The sequence below is a fragment of the Haemaphysalis longicornis genome, unplaced genomic scaffold (assembly GCF_048455015.1).
Source record: "Haemaphysalis longicornis isolate Haplotype H1 unplaced genomic scaffold, Haemaphysalis longicornis Haplotype H1 scaffold_13, whole genome shotgun sequence".
Classification (NCBI taxonomy): domain Eukaryota; kingdom Metazoa; phylum Arthropoda; class Arachnida; order Ixodida; family Ixodidae; genus Haemaphysalis; species Haemaphysalis longicornis.
In genome coordinates, this window is record NW_027526233.1 from 74,340,231 (window position 1) to 74,346,752 (window position 6,522).

At 52.1% G+C, this 6,522-nt stretch overlaps 1 pseudogene; it reads left to right on the plus strand.

The window, feature by feature from the left end:
* Positions 1 to 2,646: 2,646 nt before the first annotated feature.
* On the plus strand, positions 2,647 to 6,277 carry LOC144163891 (uncharacterized; annotated as a pseudogene).
* Positions 6,278 to 6,522: the final 245 nt, after the last annotated feature.

Below are 6,522 nucleotides of genomic sequence, written 5' to 3' on the forward strand. Positions count from 1 at the left end.
CCGGAAAATCGTTGCTAAAAGCTTTGGCGCCATTTTGAGATGACGATGGCGATTGGTGGGACAAAATTTTCGCTGTTTCGGCAGTTTCGGTTTTCTATCCGATTCTAACGCGCATGCAATTTTTCGGCCCATTTTTTTCGGAAAAAAAGTGCGTGTTAGAATCGGGTAAATACGGCATATACATCTTTGCTGTAAAATGCAAAATAACTGGAAGAAGCATGTGGGCGCGCGGAGGGGTAGATTTTACAGCCTTCTGCGACTACTACCTTAAACACGTTGGTAGGGTGTATAACCGATGAAAACTAACACGCAGGAGGCCTAGCTGTTACCCACCCCACCACGAAAATACCCTCAGTTCGCAAAGTAAAGTGAAGAATTTACGTAAGTAACACGTTTAACCAAATGGAGATTTAACCGTAAATGGAGATGATTGATCAAATAGAATTAAGAAAAATCGCGAATTTCACGACAATAGAGTGAGGAAATAAAAAAAAGCATTTTACACATCTCCAACAACCCCAAGACTAAACGAAATCTGACAAGAGAATGTTAGAAATACAAAAAAAAAAAAATAGCGAGAACGGGCCAACCTTATATAAAGCCTTGCAACTGAGAAAAACACGCAATAAGCGAAGTAAAGGCACTTAATAGCTTAAATGGTATTAATATACATTATTGGCAAAAAGAAACAAACGAAAGCGTCTTTGGCTACGCATAGCAGAATCAGGTGTAAAGAACTGACCAAGCGGCTTAAGAATGCTACAGTAATGGTAGTCAATTCCTGAATTTCAGGAGATTTTTTTTTTAAACTGCAGCAATCAAGTGAAGGACAGCAGCTAATAGTCGAGGCGCACATTTGGCAGCGTACACGTGAATTGATGAAACCAAATTTGGGTGACCGAACCGTATACATATATGGCCCCAATCGAATTTAGGAATAGCAAAGGAAGAATAAGCCAGAGCGAGCACCTGAACGGGATCGGGAAGTACAGTCATCAAAATACGTAAAACCGCGTCAGCGAAATGTTTCTGCTTTATCCCTTCCGGTTCGCGACACACAGAAAAAAAATCATGTGCTTTTTGTTACGTGGCCCCCGGCGTTCCTTGAGAATGCATACGTAGTTCAACCCCGATCCGCTCGCCCCAATGACCGGTTTTCACTCGTCGCGACACCTTTCGCAAGTAATTCCAAACGGTGGGCGAAATAACGGTTCATCTTCTGGGCGCAGAATTTAAATCAGTGTGAGGGCCATTGTGCGCCTCCTGATAGAGGCAACCGCATGTTCCGAACCAGGGGGCGTTATGTCAGATATAATAAAACCCGAATGCCAAGTATTGACCGAACCGTGAAGATGTAAGGCAGAATGAAATAGCGAAAGACATGTCGCCCACCACGACAACAATGCGTGTTCATTCGACTGTTGCCTTCGAAGAAAAACAAAAGTAGCAAGAAAATCACGCTTTCTCGTTCCAACGCCCACCTCGTGCCACGTGGTTTCCAGATGGCGATTCATGGCCCACAAAATGCAACTTCAGGGTTGCTTAAAGTCATCCTCCCCGATTTGCTCGAGTTTCCCAATAGCAAATGCCAGCAACGCAACCGACAGACTGGGCCGCATGGCACGTAAGCAGGCGGGATTTCGCTTATCACTCTGTTTAATGCCCGCTTTTGTCACAACCTTGTACCTTTGCATTAAGGGAATCTTCCAGACGCGGGCGTAGAACGCTGAGTGGATGACCTTAGACAGGGCTGGCCTTACCTCATTCGGCGCCATGTGCGAACTGCTTACAAAACGCCGCTCATCCTCACCCCCCATCCTCTCAACCCCACAGTCTCAGTTTTAGAGCGAAGCTGTCTATGTCTGCGATCTAGGCGATAGTATATGCTTACAGAGCGATGTAGACATGGATACCACGTGAGTGTAGCGCTGTTTTGCGGCGCCCGCTAAAACCCCCGGAATCGTAAATCCGTGCCCCACCTTCAGCGTAAGAAAAAAATTATGAAAAATATAGAAACGTCAAAGGGCATTCATATTTTGATATAACACGCGTTGTATTTCTCTTGAATGAAATGTGTTCCCAGCAATGAATTTGTGCTGAGAGGGGAAAACGATGTTAATTGCCTTCAATTATCAGCTGGCTTTTCCATATTGCGTATTGCACAGTGAAGCATGTCCGTCTACGGAGTGTTACACGGCTACAACTCCTGTTTCATGAAAACTATCCCTAAATCAACTATACGGCTATTAGCCTCCATGACGGCTCTACCATTAAACAAAATATTGTTACGTGTGTAACCAGCAACAGAGTTCAGACTCCAATCGTCCGGAGCCGGTGTGCGCCGTTCTGGCGTGTCTCCATCATCCTCATCCTCATCATGGAAATCACGAGCATGATCATCACCGCCTAAGCCGCGAAGAAGACGAGAACGTGCCCCTTCGTGAGCGCGTGTTCTTGGTGTGACCGCTACCAGGCATCAGGCACAAGTTTCCCAAAATACACCCTCTTTTCTCTCTCCTACTGGCCCTCATCAATTGTTGCGCCGTGACACTGGTGAAGGAGCTGGGCACCGGAGCGTCTGATACCCAGGTCGCCCTCTGAAAGCCCTGAGCGACCTCCCAGCGTCTGCACGCCCGTACATCGCTGCAGCCGCCGCAAGCTAGGCCTACCTCCAGAACACGGCCTCCTGCTTGACACCGCACCAAGGCGCCAGGTTTCTGAACCAGAGGTAATGGCTCAAGCATCGCTGCCGCCTCAGCTGACGCTTCAGCAGCCCCGTACTCCCAGCAGCTTTTACGGAACCGATTCTGAGGACGTAGATGACTGGCTTGACCAATTCGAGCGCGTCGCCAATTTCAACAAGTGGACACCTGCACAAAAGCTTGAGAATGTCTACTACTCGCTAGAAGACGGGGCGCGGATATGGTTTGAAAATCGCGAACGAAGGTTAGAGACATGGGACGACTTCCGTCGGGAAGTGCGTGACAGCTTCGCCAGCAGCGACCATCGAGACCGTGCGCAAAGCCTTCTAGAAATAAGGATACAAAAGCCAAATGAAAGCGTCGTGATGTTTGTCGAGGACATGGCCCGTCTGTTCCGGCGCGCGTATCCCGATATGTCCGAGCCCAAAAAGCTTCGGTATCTGATGCACGGCGTCAAAGAACAGCTCTTCGCAGGCCTTGTGCGCAACCCACCGCGTACTGTGCAAGAATTTATTAAGGAGGCAACTGCCATTGAGCGAGCTGTGCAGGAGCGGTGCCGCCAGTATTCCCGTACGTCGTAGAAAACTCCAAGCCCGTCCGCGGCATCACTGTCCACCTCTATGGGCGACAACAACCTGCGCGAACTTGTCCGCTCGGTTGTTCGTGAGGAGTTGGCATAGTGCGGAATCGGAATAGCGCCATCGCAGCCAGCTGTCATCTCGGTTGCGGATGTTGTGCGGCAATAAATTCGCCAAGCAATTTCTGCTCCTGAGCCCCTTTGTCAAGCAATTGCGCTCCTGAGCCCCGAACGCAGCTTATGCCCCAAATGGATTATGCGACTGCTCTCCGCTGTCACATGCCCACAGCGCCGACTGCGGCGACTATGCCACCCCCGACGTACTCCCGACCGCAACCTCCTGGCTCTTGGCCACAAAGGGAATTCCCGCCTCGTCCGCAAATCCGCAAGACCGACGTGTGGCGCACCGAGGACCACCAGCCATTGTGCTACCACTGTGGCGAGCCAGGGCATGTTTATCGACGTTGCCCCTACCGCGAGATCGGGCTACCAGGATTCCCACCGACCGCCCGCCATCCTCGTTTTGGCGAACGGCCCGTCGCCATTTCTGAGTACCTCGCCACGCGTCAGTCTTCCGAGGAGAGTCGCCCGTCACGTTCGCCGTCGCCAGCCCGCTATGCTTCGCCCACCCGTCGCGATTACAGAGGCTCCCCGACGAGGCGGTCTCCAAGTCCGCGGCGGGGAAACTAAAGGGAGCAACCTTGGGAGGCAAGGTTGCTAGCGGCGGAAGCACTGAAGACCTCCCAGTACCATCGACGGCTGACGATGTTACGGCGCCAAACAAGGACGTCGACGCTATCACGAGTGCCGATCTTTCAGTCGCCATCGACGGACACGAGGTAACGGCACTTGTGGACACTGGAGCAAGCTATTCAATAGTGAGCCAGCAGCTCGTGGACGGACTAAGAAAAGTGAAAACACCATGGGACGGACCCCAAATTAGAACGGCCGGCGGCCACTTGATGACACCCGTGGGTACATGCACCGCCAGAGTTAGAATAGGGGACAGTGATTACGTCGCGACCTTCGTAATCCTTCCTCAGTGCTGTAAGGACGTGATCCTGGGGATGGACTTCCTTCAGGAGCACGATGCTATGATAAACATCCGCGAACAGTTCGTCAGTTTTTCGAGGAAGGAGACTACCCCGGAAGGTCATGAGCAACGCATACCTCTGCGCACCATCGGCAACACTAGCGTGCCCCCACGGTCATGCGTGCTTGTTCGCGTTAAGCGCGACGACCTCTCCAGTGGCGATGGAATCGCGGAAGCTATCGGCCCGCCTCTACTTCAGCATGGAATCGCTATCGCTCGGGGATTGGTCACCATTACGCGCGGTGTTACAGAGGTCTTGCTTACGAATTTCTCGAACGAGCGTCGGGAAATCGTCGAAGGAACTACCGTGGCAGTATTTGAGGACGTCCCCGACACGACGGATTGCTTTGTGCTTCAGACCGACCCGACTCCCAAGGCGACGAGCGAGCTTTCACTTGACGTTAACCCGCGCTTACCGAAAACAAAGCGAGAGAAGCTCTTGGAACTCTTGCACAGCTTCACCGACTGCTTCTCGTCAACGTCACGCGTCCGACAAACTCCGCTCACAAAACACCGCATCATCACGGACGAATCTGAGCGCCCCGTTTACCAACATCCCTACCGCGTGTCACCCAAGGAGCGCGACGCGATACGGCGGCAGGTGCAAGAGATGCTCGCTGATGACGTCATTCAGCCTTCGAAAAGCCCCTGGGCGTCGCCAGTCGTTCTGGTGAAAAAAAAAGATGGCACCTTGCGATTCTGCGTCGACTATCGCAAACTCAATCAGGTGACGAAAAAGGACGTATATCCGTTGCCTCGGATAGATGACTCCCTTGACCGCCTGCGGCACGCTCATTACTTTTCGTCCATGGATTTGAAGAGCGGCTATTGGCAAATAGAAGTCGACGAGCGTGATCGTGAGAAGACCGCCTTCGTAACTCCCGATGGACTGTACGAGTTTAAGGTTCTTCCTTTTGGCTTGTGCTCCGCCCCCGCAACTTTTCAGCGTATGATGGACACTGTTCTATCTGGCATGAAGTGGCAAACGTGCCTTGTGTACCTAGATGACGTCGTCGTATTCTCAAATACATTCGAGGAACACCTAGAGCGACTGCCATCCGTCCTCCAGGCCATACGAACCGCTTCGCTCACACTCAAGCCGGAAAAGTGTCATTTCGGCTATGAGGAGCTGCTTTTTCTCGGCCACGTCGTTAGCAGCGCTGGAATTCGCGCCGACCCTGACAAACTTTCAGCTGTTTCTCGTTTCGAAACACCTACTGACAAAAAGTCCGTCCAGCGTTTCCTGGGCCTCTGCTCATACTACCGGCGATTCATTGCCAATTTCGCCCACATTGCAGCCCCTCACGCGCCTTACTCGCAATGACGTCACTTTTGTCTGGTCCGCTGAACAGCAAGAAGTTTTCGAGCAGCTACGGCGTTGCCTGCAGACCCCACCTGTTTTAGGCCACTTCGACGACGAGGCCGCCACTATGGTGCACACTGATGCCAGCAATGTGGGGCTAGGCGCTGTCCTCGTCCAATGGCAAGATGGTGCCGAACGAGCCATTGCCTACGCAAGCCGAACGCTGTCACGGGCCGAAAGAAATTATTCGGCCACCGAAAAGGAGTGCTTAGCGGTTGTGCGGGCCGTCCTAAAATTTCGACCGTACCTGTATGGCCGTGCGTTCAAAGTTGTAAGCGACCATCACTCGCTTTGCTGGCTTACAAACCTGAGAAACCCGTCTGGCCGCTTGGCACGCTGGAGCCTCACACTCCAAGAGTTTGATATGACCGTCGTCTACAAATCTGGTAAGCGACATTCAGATGCCGACTGCCTCTCGAGAGCGCCGGTCGGTAACGCGCCCGCTGATGACGATGACGTCGACGATGGACCATTGATTGGAGTCCTCAGTGCGGCCACCATTTCAGAACAGCAGCAGGAAGACCAAGAACTGCTACCAGTGATCGACTACTTGCAAGGCAACGCCAACAGGCCGCCTAAGTCTTTTATTAGAGGTCTGCCAACATTCTGCCTTCGCAGCGGCGTGTTATACAAACGAAACTTCGCCCCGAATGGCCGGCGTCACCTCCTCGTCGTTCCGTCACCCTTACGAAACGACATCTTGCAGGCTTGTCATGATGAGCCCTCCGCTGGCCACCTTGGTTACGCACGCACGCTTGCAAGAATCAAGAAGGCGTATTACTGGCCC